General features: G+C 32.8%; 3 protein-coding genes across 5 annotated transcripts in view; 1 reads left to right on the forward strand and 2 right to left on the reverse strand.

Moving 5' to 3' along the window:
- Window positions 1–10,049, reverse strand: part of LOC127836918 (sacsin-like) — a 31,433-nt gene extending 21,384 nt beyond the window's left edge. The window contains exons 1-3 of the mRNA XM_052363562.1: window positions 9,920–10,049; window positions 7,171–7,280; window positions 6,585–6,814 (exon numbers count right to left, since the gene is read on the reverse strand). The gene's annotated coding sequence lies outside the window, so the exon portion shown is untranslated. The remainder of the gene's footprint in view (window positions 1–6,584; window positions 6,815–7,170; window positions 7,281–9,919) is intronic.
- The window catches only part of LOC127836919 (uncharacterized), a 74,736-nt gene that overhangs the window by 45,577 nt on the left and 13,290 nt on the right, over window positions 1–15,869 (forward strand). The window lies entirely within an intron of this gene.
- The window catches only part of LOC127836917 (sacsin-like), a 92,556-nt gene that overhangs the window by 35,761 nt on the left and 40,926 nt on the right, over window positions 1–15,869 (reverse strand). The window lies entirely within an intron of this gene.

Genomic DNA, 15,869 nt, shown 5'->3' on the forward strand with positions numbered 1-15,869 from the left:
AACAATACTTAAAAGGGATCTTTTCACGGTTTGGTAAATTGACAAAATTGAAAAAAGTTGTTTCAGATTCGCAAATTTTCGGTTTAGTTATATTGCTGCAAATTTGTTAAGTTTTATAACATCTAACTGGCCACAACTTATAAACAGAGGGTTTACTATACAAAAATGTTCGTCAGGGTCTGTAGATTTCAGAACAAGATGTCTTTTTTCTGGAAAGTGCTGGAGGGCTTAAAAATCCAAGATGGCGTCCAAGATGGCCGCCGTTTTATGATTCAATTACTAATAAAGATGAATTGAATACGTCTATTGAACACATATATGTACTGACTTTAATATCTGATAAAAGTAATCCATTGATATAGGGCTTCTACCAAACAGATCACTAAGGTCACCAAAGGTCAAGGTCAAGGTCATTTCATGGTCAAAATGGAAAAATAAACGAAAATTTGAGTATTGACATATCATTTTCTTTTTTAATTCAAATGCTTTACATTTGCTGTGATAACTAACCTCTTTATTATATAGCCACATTTATTTTAAACAAAAGTAAATGCCTAAAATTGTGTTGGTAACCATGGTAACAAAGACTACATACGCTATGTGGTCATTTTCCTGGTTCGTGGAAAGTCATTTGGCATTATAACCATCAAGTTTAATAAGTTTGCTTTTAATCTTTAATAAATACTTTAAGACTTATCAAGGCAATATTTATTCAACTATCAAATCTAACCAGGTATTAGTGCTTGATACAGACTCATAAACGTTATTTACAAATGTTGTAATATATATTTACAATGTATTTACTAATACAAATGATGCAAATAACAAATTATGTTTTCAAGTTACAAACACTGAAAAACAACTCCTGTAAACCAGGAAGTGACTGACTGTCAAACGTCCTACTTGTTGCTTTCGGAAATCGTGAAATCCTCATTGACTCGGCTTGCGCACTGCTGACCAACATGCTTGTCATCGCATGAGACGTCCTTTTACCATCTTAAAACTGTTCGCTCATTCAGATTCCAGTTATCAGCAACTGCCACTACGAGCTTCCCCCTTTGGTCTCTAGGTAGTATATTGTCTGGTACAATACCACCAGAGTCTGTTATTTTGTGTGGTGCAATGTTCTGTTGGGCTGCTGATGTCAAGAATAACCGAAGATCTGGATATGAGATGGAATAAACAAGAGAGTACATATCTTCAATCAGATGGCGGCTGCCAAACTCGTTGTTGAGGTGTATCCATAAGCCCAGGTGTTTAGGGGATTGGTTTTACGTGACAAGTGTAGTTAGGTCACATGCAACAGCTAGACATCTTGTAATGGTCCTCTCAGAAGCTTCCTTGTAGCATTTTTGTCATGTAACCAACACACTGCCTTGTAAAGAAGAGACTCCACAAACTGCTTCTGATCTGACAATTTGATTTCTTCTGGAGCGTAAAAGAAGTCATCAAATTTAGGATTATTCTCTATAATTCGTCTTCTCAAAATACCCATCGCCTTATGAACTACAGCTTCATCTGTGTCGTCCTCTGACTCTGGTAGTTCATCGTATGAACACTCATTGTCATCTTGAATGACCTGTTCCATCTCCTTTGACTTTCTGACAGCATCATTAATAGTCAAACTAGACGAACAAACTAGGTCAGGCTTTTCATGCTGATGAATAAAGGATACCTCTGGCCATAATTTTTCAAACAACCTTTTAAAATTGGAACTTTTATAATAGTTTGCATCATTTGAACAATCTTCTGATTCAGAAATTTCAACAAAACGTTTTTTTTTAATGTAGGAAAGAAGAACACCTTTTTATCAACAACAATAGAATGCTCAAATTCATTTTTAATTATCTCATCAATTATTGTGTATGAATTTGTTTGGTTTTCAGAAGTGGCCTTATTGGGTGTCAGCCCGGAAAATGCATAAGTATTACACTGGTAGTATTTAGTCAAACAACCTTTTTTCTATGATATCGAGCCCCAATGGCTACAAGATCACCATTTGGAACACTTGCCAATCTGTCAATAATGGCTACATCATTTATTGCAGTAGCAATATCTTACACTTTGCGATATATAGAGTTAGAGTCTGAAGATATAGAAGTTTCAACTAGGCCAAAAAAAATGTGTGTTTTGGGTAACCCGACCCTACCTACGATTTTGGTCCCGACCCTACTTTTTTTCGTCTTGTAAAAAAAAAGATCTCTGAAAAAATAGTGCCCGAAAATAACCGCGCATTTGCCACTTCCACTATCGTTATTAATCATCCGATTTTACGCCCGGCAATTATCGATTGCACACTATAATCCAGCGTAGAATTTCATAAATTTCCAAGGATACGCATAGTATTGACGATTTTGACAGACACGCTCCATTATCCGCAAAGAGTCGCTTTCGCACATTTTAATCCCTTTTGTTGAAACATCACTGTTTACACAATAGGTCAGTAGAACCGCTAAGCGTGTTGTTTAATGGATCGGAACTTATTTCATACTCGACCTCGAAATCATAAGAACTAATGTTCTGAGCAAGTTTAATGATCATTGGACAAAATTATATGTGTTTTTAAGTGTTTACATGGTTTCCAAGACGCAAAAGAAGAAAAACCAGACCGGAGTCATTTACAAACTCAGTCGAGATATCATTAAAAAATGTTCTGATTGAAATTAATGATGATCGTCTTCTAGTGCGTCCACAATATATCAATATAGCCTCGAACAACTGCCTCACCTCCTTGTTCCACTATAGCCACATAAGAAAACTGCCCTACCCAACGGCGTCCATGTTTTTAAAAGGACAAGGGCCATTTTCAAACTATGCTGATATATCATTTGAAAAAAAGGTTCTATGCAAGTCTCATAATGATTGTGCAAAACATCAGACTTCTAGAGTGTCACAAGGTTTGACTATACCCATGTTATAACAGCTGCTACCCCCCTCCCGCAGACAGCCATGTTTTTAACGAACAAAAATTGTTTCCAAACACTCTGCTGATTTCATAAAAACACATGTTCTGGGTACGCTTCATGAAGATTGTGTAACACATGTTTCTTCTAGAGTTTTCACAAGCCCTTTTTTTTTAATCTGACCTAGTGACGTTGTCCGGAATATCATTGCGACAAATGTACTGAAAAAGTTTCGTGAAAATTGAGCAATCCATGTTCGCTCTGAAGTGTTAATATGGTACATGATATCGAACAGACGACGCACACAATATTGTCACAAAAGGTCTTCGTGAGCAATGTGTACTCAGATAAGATAAAATCATTGTGCACACATCAGCAGTAAAAACAAACAGCTTGGCGAAAAAATCAGAACATGCTATCAGTAGAAATCACTTGATGGGGATATTTGTCTTTAAATTTGTGCAGAGTTAAGATTTTCCACACTTAATGATAATATCCTTGTTTTTGGAGAGCTTTTCAAACACACTTCTCCCAGGCGGCCAAATTGTTTTACCGCCGAGGATAAGTTTTATGACTTTTATCACATTTTTTTTGTCTGACTCAAGGATTAATTTCAAGCAAGGACGTAATTTTTGGACACAACTTAAAATATAAGTCGGGTGAAATTACAGCAACATTTGCCGAACAGCGCCAACGAGCAGAAGCACACTTTTGGATCTACCTTTAATCCAATTCCAAACACACTTGGAAAAAAATGATTTAGATGAACACGTTACTGAAAAAAAACGCATTGTAATCGGTAGAATAACGAACAATTTGCTATAATTAATTGCAAAGATAGAATTATACAAGCGATTGCGCTAGAAGCCTTAAGAGTTAATGGATTAAGTACACACGCAAAATAAGTAAACATATATATCGCACCAAGCGCTTTTGAACAGACACATTTTTTTTCTTCAAACAAAATTCGTTTCAATGAAATAAAAGACACTTTGTTTTATAAGTACTAATTATAGTTTAGCAAGACTCTTTTTTCAAACGTACTACGTATATTTAAGAATGCATTCTGTACTGTGACACGCGTATCATCGAAGTTGCAAACTGTGACCTATTTCGGCTTGAATCAGCAAGCTAAGACTTATTTTAGCTTGGGTTATCAAGCAGTAGAGGGCTATGAGTAAGCTATCTTCACCCTCGAATATAAACGAGTTCACTCGCATTAAGCTTTACTATTCGAATACAGTATTACTATGGGGAAAGAAACACACACGACAGAATTGCAGATTATTATGTTCATGTATATATGGCTTTTTCAGATTGAAGTCGAAGATCTAGGCAAAATTTTGCAACAAATTAATTTGTCAACCAAGTTTCACAAGCAATGCAGTTAACCGCCCTATAATAATTTTTAAACTGAGCACTTTTAGAATACAAGATAAACGCGTTTGTTTTTGTCCACTCGAACAAATGTAGCTGATAATTTGCTCCGATTAGTGAAGATTAACTGAGGACTCTCCATATCACGTATGATAAATAGCTTCTCGTCTTTGTTTACTTGTCAGGATTACGGTATCCACCAACGGTTTTGATCTTAAAGTGAGTAAGAATTATCTGTAAGTATCGACTGTTTGGGAACAAAATCTTGTTGAGAACATGGATGTGTAGAATCTTGCAGAAATGAACCACTTTGTAACATCTATTGACATCAATGTCAAGCATGTTTATACTTGGAGATTAATCTCCCAATATTAGAATTGTGCCTTATTCATGATTAAATTACATGTGCTGATATATATGTATGGAGTGTCTCATTTAAAACAAATATGCACAGTTTTTGCAAGCATAATATAATAAGTACACAGGTTATCAGATAATTTGCAAGTAAAATTTTACAAGGTTTATTTAAAAACACGTTTAGGTTAAAAGTGGCAATATGCATTATTTCATTTATGTTAAATTAAAGTCAATATATCTGCCCATTCAACTCTTAACAATTGTTCCATGATTTGGAATTGGGTTAAAACTAATTAAGTTTAAACTTCATGATCGTTATACGTGATGCATTTTATGTACATAAACTACAGCTTTGTCACAAACATGACTTAACATACCCTCTCACCACTTTGAAACAGCAAACAAAATTGTGTTTTGAACATCATACACTTCATGTTATGGCCATATTTCAAGTTTCAATTATATCGCTTGAGAAATATCGAAAAAGATCACTTCACAAACGGAGAAAATTGTATACGTTTGCCATAATAGGTTCACTATTAAGGCTAAATAACTCAAGAACGTGTGGATCACTGCTCATGAAAAGTGTCTTGCACATCTTCACTTTAAAGGGGAATACATATTCCAAGTTTCGATTCAATAGCTTGACAAATGAAGTCGCTCAACAAACTTTAAACATTTGATTAGGACAAACAAACAAACCAATCAACCGACCAACCAATCGACCGACCGCCCAACAGCGTGACTCCTACATATATCCCTGTCAAACTTCGGTGTGTAAGTATGTCAATCTGTGTTTTTTTATATAATTAGCAATTAAAAGCCCACATAGATCTATGAAATTGACACAAGATATGGTTAACGTACCGATTATAAGACTTTTTAATAGTGTTATTTGTGTTTTTGTTGTTATACATCAACCACTATTTTTTTTAATAATTTTGTTTTTCTAAATGTTTTTCAGTAGATAAAAGCGGCCTGGTATACGTATACAACTAAAACATGAAACCCGGTTGACGACGACCCCTATTGGTACATACGAGCTTGACACAAGATTGTCACTGCACAGTTTATATTTTGTCTCTAATATATATATATATATATATATATATATATATATATATATATATATATATATATATATATATATATATATATATATATATATATATATATATATATATATATATATATAAATTGTGAATCGAATTATGTGTCAATGTTTTTCGAACAGTTTGAATAACAGTTATGAAGGGGGTTTATTCCGCCTGTCTGAAAACGGGAAAGGGGTTTGTTCCGCTATGGAAGGGTGTTTCTTCCGTTTATGCAAAATGTGAAAGGGGGTTTCTTCCGTTATGCTGTTTTTAGGGAAGTGTGTTTCTTCCGAAGGGGGTTAATTCCGGGATTCGTTTTGACAACACCCAACACATAATCCAGTTTCGTCTGGATTTTCTGTTGCACCAGTATACTGTACAATAACTGTTTCAATAGTGACTTATGTAAACGTCCGTAACGATAAATATACAGTGTGTTTGATTTGCAATTAATTTTGAGGAAATGTCAAATAACAAATCATTCGCTATATCATTCGGTTAAAATTTACCACGGAACATTAAACGGAAATTTAATGCAAGCACGTTTTCCATGCGTTTGACGTGACGTTGTTCATGTAGGGAATAATTTGCGCGCGCTTTTCTCGAGAGAAAAGATTAAAACACACTGTACATTTACAGTTTGTTTGAAGAATGTGATAACGTCGAGTAAAAATTAAATTGGGAAGAGTGTTTCGGATTACAAATTTAATTATGCGCATTTGAGAATTCAACAAGAAACGGAATATGTACCAATTTCTAGGACGCGCATACTTCGGTACGATGTTTTTTCCGGATATTCCCATTGCAAAAGCATGTAAGCCATCGCAAAGACCAGAAAAAATACCTACCCTACCTAATTTTTTTTCAGCCGTTTCCCGAAACACACACTTTTTTTGTTTGGCCCTAGGGACCAACTTCTGCTAAAATCTCTTGATGTATTGTCTCTATGACGGCTGCACTTTTCGCCACAAATAAAGCACTATGATTTCGAGTCAAAGTTCTCAAAAGTGGACCTCGTCTTAAAAAGGTGTTCTTGTGTTTTCCTTGTCATCCATTGTTGAGTCATCATAGGACCATCTGTGCCTGAAAAACAGAAATACATATGAAATCCTCTGCAGAAAAATAGAGAATTTGAAATGACATTAATGTTCTACTCTCAATGATCATGTTTGAGAGAAATCAAACTATGATATTTATGAATATCATTATTATTGTCATACCAGACCAGGATCACCACATGGTTGTCATATATGTCTTCAGTACACTCCTCTGCTTCATTTTTTTGAAGCAAACAAAAATCATCTTTGATTTAATAATAATTATAACTTGCCTGTGTTCTCATTGTAAGTACATTTATATCTAACTATTTAGTATACACAAACCTCTTTAATAAATGACTGTAATAATGGATCAACAGAATAACAATTAACAATACATACTTTCTTACTTTGCAGTCATAGTAGATCTTTAAGCTCTCTCCAGATGTAGCCATGTTTTCTTCCCCGAAGACTGTGGCATTCCCTTGGCTGATGAAGTTCTTTTGACGAACCTATTAATATATTCCAAACAATTGTTTAGAATAGGCAGAAATAAACATATATTAGGCATACACAATAATTCATCAACAGAAAAAAAATATAAAAACCTCAAATAAGTTAATTTACAAGATAATAAAATGAGTGAAACCAATGTCCGCTTACTAGTACCTATCCGAGTACTACTCAAGTTTTGGAAAAACACATATTAGCACCTCTTATTAAATACAAAATACAGTGTAGGTCTCATGTTAGGGTTTCAAATTTTCACGCACACTACTTTTGCATGTATTCAAACTGATTTTAGTAAATATATGTGATGAATAACATCAATGACATTGCAGGCAAATTTCCTTGTGATGATGTTTGAGAAAATGTTTTATCAATTAAAATCTATAAACATAGCACGTAGTTATGAAACGAACAATGAATAAACATGTTGAATACTTACCATATAAGATGTACATGGAAATGAAAACTGTGAAAATGACAAAACAAGTTTGACATTGGTGTCTGCTAACTTTCTTGTCTATGGTAAATTTATATCAAAGGGGAGTAACTAAACAAATGTTTAGTATCTAAAATCAAATAATTCTTTATATTATTATAGTTGTCAAAGCTTTCAGAGTTTAAAGTTGACTCAGTTCGTAAAAATGGTATATAATTTCATTTAAATGGATAACATATTACTGGTATAAAATCATAATTTAAGTTTTAAGCTATGAATTAACACAATGTATCAAATGAAAGTACAGTAACAAATCACTTCATCAATTAAAATATTATTTAATGATATCTGGATCGTATTCTTGACCATAAAGTTTCTTTTTCATTCGTTTTAAAGGATATTAATACACTTATTAATTTTACCTGATTTTAAGTACAAATTAATCAAATACTTGATAGTGATACATAAAGATATTAGACTTTGCCCCCAAAATTAGAGCATTTTTTGCTGATTTTCAGTAAAATATGCACAAAAATGCATTCCATTACATGGTAATAGGTAAATAAAGCATTTAAGATACGCACCCCTTTCATTTAATGTTGATTTATAAGGAGGATAGCAATTTTCCCCACATAAAATAAAAGTTGTAATGTATACAGTGAGTAGGACACTTTTGGCGGCCATCTTGGACGCAATCTTGGATTTTGAAGCCCTCCAGCACTTTTCGAACAAATGAAATCTCATACCATAATCTACAGACCCAGACGAACATTTGTGTATATAAAACTTTTTGTTTATGATCAGCGGCCAGTTACTTCCCTAAATAAGCGACTTATGTGTGCCTGTTTGCAGCACTATTATGATATTTGGGAGGAAACAGTATTACTGAACATTTGCCATGGTCTAATATAGCCATTATATGCATCTTTTGACGATTTATAAACCTAAAAAATATAAAGCGTTGCAACGCGAAACGATTGAATAATTTGGAGAGTTTTGTTGTTGTCGTTTAAATTTGTGAAACTACGAAGATTTCTTATATAACGTATACAATACGCATCTTAAGAAAACTTGGCAGGATAGCTCAGTTGGCTAATGCGTTTTTACTTCAGGATTTCGGGGGTCATTGGTTCGAGCCCTGCTGCGAGCTACTTTTTTTTCCTTTTTTAAATTTTATTTTGGATTTTTTACTGGAGCTTTTAAAATTTAATGTTTACATTTATCAAAATAAAGCATTTAATGACAAACTTCAAAACATGCCAAAATCTGTGAAAAGGCCCCTTTAAAGATACACGCCTCTAGTTGATTTGTACTCACATTTGGAATATCGGAATCTTGCCAGACAATTTTACTACTCTTCAGCACCGTAATAGATACCGCGCATGCATTTTATAATCACGGCAGTCCTTAGTGAACGTTTCATTCATAACGGTTTAATTACTTTTACTTTTATTTCCGCCCGCGAAACGTGTTTATGAAAAACAAATATTTTAATAAACGCTTTAGAAAAAGAAACAAACATTTTGTACATACTAACTGTAAACTCCGCCAATATGCCCTTTTAAGAAAATAGCAAATATGTGTGTACATACGCGGTTACCTGGTACCGAAGATTAATTTCCGTATGCAAAAGCGTTAACTTCCGTAATGACAAATGACAGTCTATACAACTTTGAAAGTATGTGCATGACCGGTAATCACATATGCATATCGATTAGTTATGATGTAAAAACAATATTTAAAAAATAACTAACAAAATGACAATAGATAGTATGTTATTTTAATTGCATGTTGTGCATTTTATAGACACACGCAGATACACAGGACAACGCTAACATAAACATACAGTTCGCATAGCATAATTTGAATACATGCGCATTAATAACACATTTATATTTACCGCATTTGCATAAAAACAATATGAAACTTTACTAGTGAGTGAAAGAGTGAATATGACAAACTCGTCAGAACGTTATACATGTACATTCACATTTATAACTATAAATAACGAGATCAAATAAAGACAACAATAATCTGTCCTCAAACATTATTTTCCCACACACAAAGCCTCGTTACAATGTGTTTCTAAGTCGTAATAAAGCAATATCAATTTTACTTTATGTAATACTACGGCATACACAAATGTGCGCATGCATTTAAATCTAAACAATTAAACCATATTATCTACACAGATAAAGACAGTACCTTTTATGCAGCGTTCCCTAACATTTCAACACATCGTCTGCACTCAAGCAATGTGTTTCAGCACGATAGACATATCGCACACGCGTAAAACAGTGACCTTTATTTTTCAAAAACAAGATAAGAGGCGCAAAGATTTTCGAAAACTCAGCTCAGCCCTATTCAATGCAGTGTCGCATTGTAATCAATGGGACCAAAGTTTCAAACGTCAATGAATTATTAAAGGGACAAATGCAAGTTCAACTTAAAAATTGTTTATTTTATTGCTGTATAAATATATGAAATATATGCGTACATTTAACACGTGCGTTATCGCGCATTCACTCTAAATGATTTGCTTTCTTATAGAGGAACACTTTATATACAAACAGAAACATATGGTACCGCTAGATTTAGATATGATATGTGTTGCAATAACTTTAAAATGCTTGGAACAAGTATATTGAAATATTGCGTGTTATGTTTTTCTAACGTAAGTCCAGAATTTAATTAAATGCCACGTTAAAAGAAAGAAAATTATATTTATCGCTTATATGAAGGAAGTGTATATATGTTTCTAACTTTACGTTAAGATTACCTTTTGTATACAATGCGATTTTTAATTTTGCTTTAAACCTAAACGGACGTTCATAATGTTGATGATTTATGCAATACTCTTAACCGACTTGTATCACATACATTTTATGTATGAAATTTAAAATATGCATTTTACCATTTCCCACTGGTCCTATAAATAAATTAATATAAATATATAAGCCTACGCTCACATTGTATACAAGCGACTGTAGCAATGGCATGTGTTTCAGCAAAATGAACATATTGCATGGCGTGATCGGTTAAATATAACAAATGTATTCAGTAAAGAACTGTGTATTCCGACGTTTATTCACAAGTGTTATATTAATCATCAGATGCGCTTTAACGCAAATGTTTTTCCTTTCAATACTAAACGTTTTGATTTACTGCAGGCTATTAAATTCCTTATGCAACGTGCGATTAAGAAACATAAATTGACAAATTGTAATCGATCTCTTACCTCCATTGATTGTATAATATAACAAATATCTGTTCGTTTGTATAGTCTTCCTTTTATCAATATTGTATGCAGGTTATATTTAAATCGACCGTTATTCAAGACTGTGTCTAAACACATTCTAAATTGAATTAAATTTTAAATTGCTAAAATTGCTGTGAATTATCAAATACCATTTTTTTTTCATTTCACCAATGAAGTTTACAATTTGACATTTTTTTTACGGTTCGACGTCCATGAAAACTTCGATTACTGTTGTACTATAGATATAAAACTCACGCAATCTGGCAATTCAATGAATATTTAACAAAACTATATTACCTAAATCGACATGTACAATATTTAACTATACTATATTACCTAAATCGATATGTACAATTTATAAATAACGATCGTACTAATACTTTCCGCGACCGCGAAGTGTCTGCAGGACAAGTGTTTATATTTATTGAAAATATATATCTTGCTGAACGTTTGAATAAACGGGATATAGGTTTTAAGCAAACGGTGACATAAATACTAAATAAAGTTGATCGTATTTTTGAAAATGTAATTTTTTAAGTCTTCGATATTCGCATGTAAGAAGATCACAAATAATTGATCTTCGTATCCATGCTCAATGGTTAGGATTATTATCAAATGTAAATTATTCAAATATAGTTATACAAGTGTTACCGGTAGTGGAATTGAATTTGTTCAGAATTGCTGAAATTGCTGTGAATTATAAATTCCCTTTGTTATGTCACCAATTAAGTTCACAATTTAACATTTTCTTTTAACGGTTCGATATCTATGAGCACTTGGATTACTGTTGCACTATAGATACCACTATTTTTTTCTTACACGACTTAAGTGGAATCAAATTCAATGAACATTTACCTTTACTATAGAACCTTGATATGTATGTACAATTTATTAAAAACGGTCGTACTATTGCGATTACTACTACTTTCCGCGACCGCTTAGTATGTGCAAGACGAGTGTAAATATTTGTGAAAAATACATATCTTGCTGGACGTTGGTATAAGAAACCATTTAATAAAAACTAAAGGAAGTTGATCTTATTTTTGAAAATGTAATTTTATAGGTCTTCGATATTCGCATGTAAGACGATCAATAATAATTGTTTGTGTATCTCGTATTGAAGTAATGCAGACACTGATATGCTGTACCTTTTAATTAAACACAGCCTTTGAATATTAAAGGCGTAACAAAGTTATTGTTTTTGTCCACTAAAGCTACTGACCATACGATTTTGGAGCCGACCTTTAACTTTTCCTGTGGGTTTTCAAGGTTTAGTGTTCGAGCATTTTGCTAAAGCCACTAAATAGCTATTTTGTTTGCGATAATTAAAGATGCTAAATTAATTTAAATGTTAAATTGACATTAAACAGATATCTGCGCGTTATTAAATATTGTTCTTTACTTGGGAATTGTTAGCAAGGTCAACGACAAAGACAACCATTTGACCTACCTACGCTACTTGTTTGGCAATCTTAATGGAAACAAACAACATGTTTGCCTTAGTCCTTTATTATACTTCAAACTTTGTGTTGTTAACTTCCTTAATAACACAAGGAAGTTTATACATTCATGGAAACTATAAAATACATGTTTTCTCGTATGCAGATTTAAAGTTATAAAAATATAAATAACACATTTTCCAGATTATAATAAATATGTTTTATTGACAAAACAAGGCCAAACGGGCAACCTTTACATAAACATTAAGTGCGCATAATTTGTATACATACGCAATAACAAAACTCCACATGTGTATGTACCGTACTTCCATAATAACCATTAGGCAGCTGCATTATTGCTTGAAAGAGGGAATATGGCTTACTCTTCAGAATTATGAAAAAGAATTCACTACAAATAACGAAGTCAAATGTAGGTAGATATCAAAATTTCTCACTCAAACAATTAATATCTCAAATACGTACTTTTGTTACAGGTTTTTAAACCGTGGAACAACATCAAAAAATATATAATGGAAAATTGTATCGTGTACAAATATTTGCAAGGATTCAACTATCAAGTAAACACATGTTTATCTCTTTTTAAAGAAAAAAACATGCACATGTTCTTCAGTTACACACCTTAAACATGTACCAATATAATTCTTAACAAGGAGGATTTTGATTTGCTTTCAGATGTTGTAACCAGATTTCACTCTTAAGTGAAATTTGCAAATTGGTATTTATTCGGTGCATTTGCTAATTTAACAAAGTATTGACGTACACAATACGTATACGCACTGCAACGAGCTGTTTTCAAAAGATAGTTGCGGCTATTATTAGGTTTTTGAAAAATGAAGGTCACTGTGATAACGCCATGCGATGTGTTTATTTTGCTGAAACACATTGATTGGCTGCAGTCCATGTTTCAAAATATGTGGGAACGTTGTATCAAGTTATTGTCTTATACTTATGCTGTGTTCTTCAACATTAAAATTACTAACCCTAAAGTAAAAATTAGTAAACTGTTTACATGCATAGTATGTATAACACCATACTTGGACAACTAAGCATGTCTGGTTAAACGATAAACGAAGGCCGGTTTAAACTTGTTTTTAATTACCCGCTTTTCATTTTTGATGCTTGATTCTGCACATTTCTATTTTTCTCGTGGACGTGGCTTGTTCTATACCAAATGATAATGCGTCGTGTGCTCATTGAACCAATGCTTTGCAAGTTAAAAAAAATAGAAACCCAGCCACTCTTTTCTTATACCTAAATAGTGGATCGCGATTTCTATGTGTTTTATGTTCTTGTTGCTGTTATACTCGATACCACGACTTTTGAAAATTACATTAAGCAATGAGTTATCTCTTGTTAGTACAGTGTGACTCTTAATTTGTGAGTGAATGCAATAACAGAAATCGATTATCGTTATCTAATACAATTCTTTTGCCAATATGTTTTCAACTTCTTCTACGTATGTATAGCAGTCGTCGATAATGATTTCAAGAAATTGAATCAGTTAATTGTAGACACATTTATTGATCAGTTAAATATTGCAGTAGGAGGGGTAAAACCAGAACAATATAGCTTTGTAATAGTCTAGACGATAGTCTAATGAAAGATGCATAATTGTGATATCAAAAAGGATTCTGTCAGTTTGTGTCATCACCAAAATTATGCATAACGTAGAATATTGAATTACGTTTACAGTTCTTCTACCAATAGAAATTAGTGAAACTCCAGACGCTTGAGTTTGGAATACTATTTGGAGTTTCTACCAAAACAACCTTAATCAAAAGAGATAACAAATCAAAGCATCAATTAGAACTACTCTTAGAATTTAAAATATGCTCAATGTTATCCAACACATTTCGGTTGGATAACAACAATTGTTCAACAAAACCCTTGATTGAAATGTTAAAAATGGACCACAAATCTTCGATATATTGCCATAATACTACATACTGGTACGAGTTAGACAGAAATATTTCCTCTTTCATGAATTGTGTTTAAACCAGAAGCACAATCATGCAATAGCAATTGTTGGTTGCATACATGAGCACTGAAAAAAAGTTTTAACCACCGTAAATATGTATACTTGAAACAGCATACAATTTAAACCACATAGCCCATACCATTATATCCGAATTGGCAAGCTAAATCATGTACATGCATGAAATAACAATTCTAAGGTATATGAATGTAGCGTTAAAGAGAGACCAAAGTAACGTTTTCGGCCTCTCTGATTGATATGCCAAAACAAGGAAAAAATGATGTCTGAAACAACCATAGGGTGAGCGCAATTGTAACTTGGTCCCAATATTTAACCGCACAATGATTTGTACAAGATGGCGACGTTTGACAGCTGACCTTTGTAGTGCAACGTCTAAAATGTTCACTTGTGTTATCAGTTCATATATATTTATGCTTTATGAAACAAACATCGATAAAATTAATTAATTGTGCGCACTCTCACCTTCTTATCAACTAGTATTATGCTAAAAATTAAACCGGCACTGTATTTCATATCCGCAGCATTTCACTACACATTCCAGTGACAAGATGCAAAGTCTCTCGTAGTGGAATGAACATGTCGTTATGTTGTAATCAAAGTGCCTTACGTATTTAACAGACCGTATATCGCATAATCAACGGTTAACAAAAGACTATTGAACCAAGTATAATTACCTTACTTTAACATTGGTTAAATGATTGAAAATGATTGGCTTTCGATACATTAGTTTGAAATATTAATTTATTGGACAATGAAGTGTCTAGGCAGGTATAGATCTTCGACTAAATAGAACAATACTTTGGCCTTTGTTCAATTATTTAAGTCGTAAAATAACTGTGTTGATATAGTTTCACAATCACAACGTTAATGTTTTAAAATATGCCCAACAAATAATTCGTTTGGTATTTTATTAAAGTCGATGCACTAACTGTTACAAGTATGTATTCACCATCAGCACGTTAATGTTCAAATCTATGAAGTGGACTTCTTCGACTATTAGCATACATGTAATTGTACGGTTAATATTAATTTTAAAATGGTCCTGTTATCCTAATTGACTAAGACTAGTAGTTAAAATATTTCATATAAAACATTTTTATATACAATTTTAACGGGTTTTGATTTGTGGTTCCTGAATTGGTGTATAAACTTAACGCTTATATTATGAAACGGTGTTAATTCGCTCATAGTTATTTAGATTGCCTTTTTAAATTTTTTTTTATATATTTGTCAACATGTACGTATGTAATAACAGTATGTAATTCCTAGAATTCATTAGGGCTCCGGAAAATGAAGCTTAGATAGCATCGGTAGAAATCAATATTAAAGCGACCGTCAACCACGAATGACGAAAAAAGAAAAGTTCTAAAATACCGTATTTTTACAATTATTAGTTTATATTGAATAAAATATAACGACTGGGACATTACATTACTTGAA

This window comes from Dreissena polymorpha, chromosome 7, assembly GCF_020536995.1.
Source record: "Dreissena polymorpha isolate Duluth1 chromosome 7, UMN_Dpol_1.0, whole genome shotgun sequence".
In the NCBI taxonomy this organism is placed as follows: Eukaryota; Metazoa; Mollusca; class Bivalvia; order Myida; family Dreissenidae; genus Dreissena; species Dreissena polymorpha.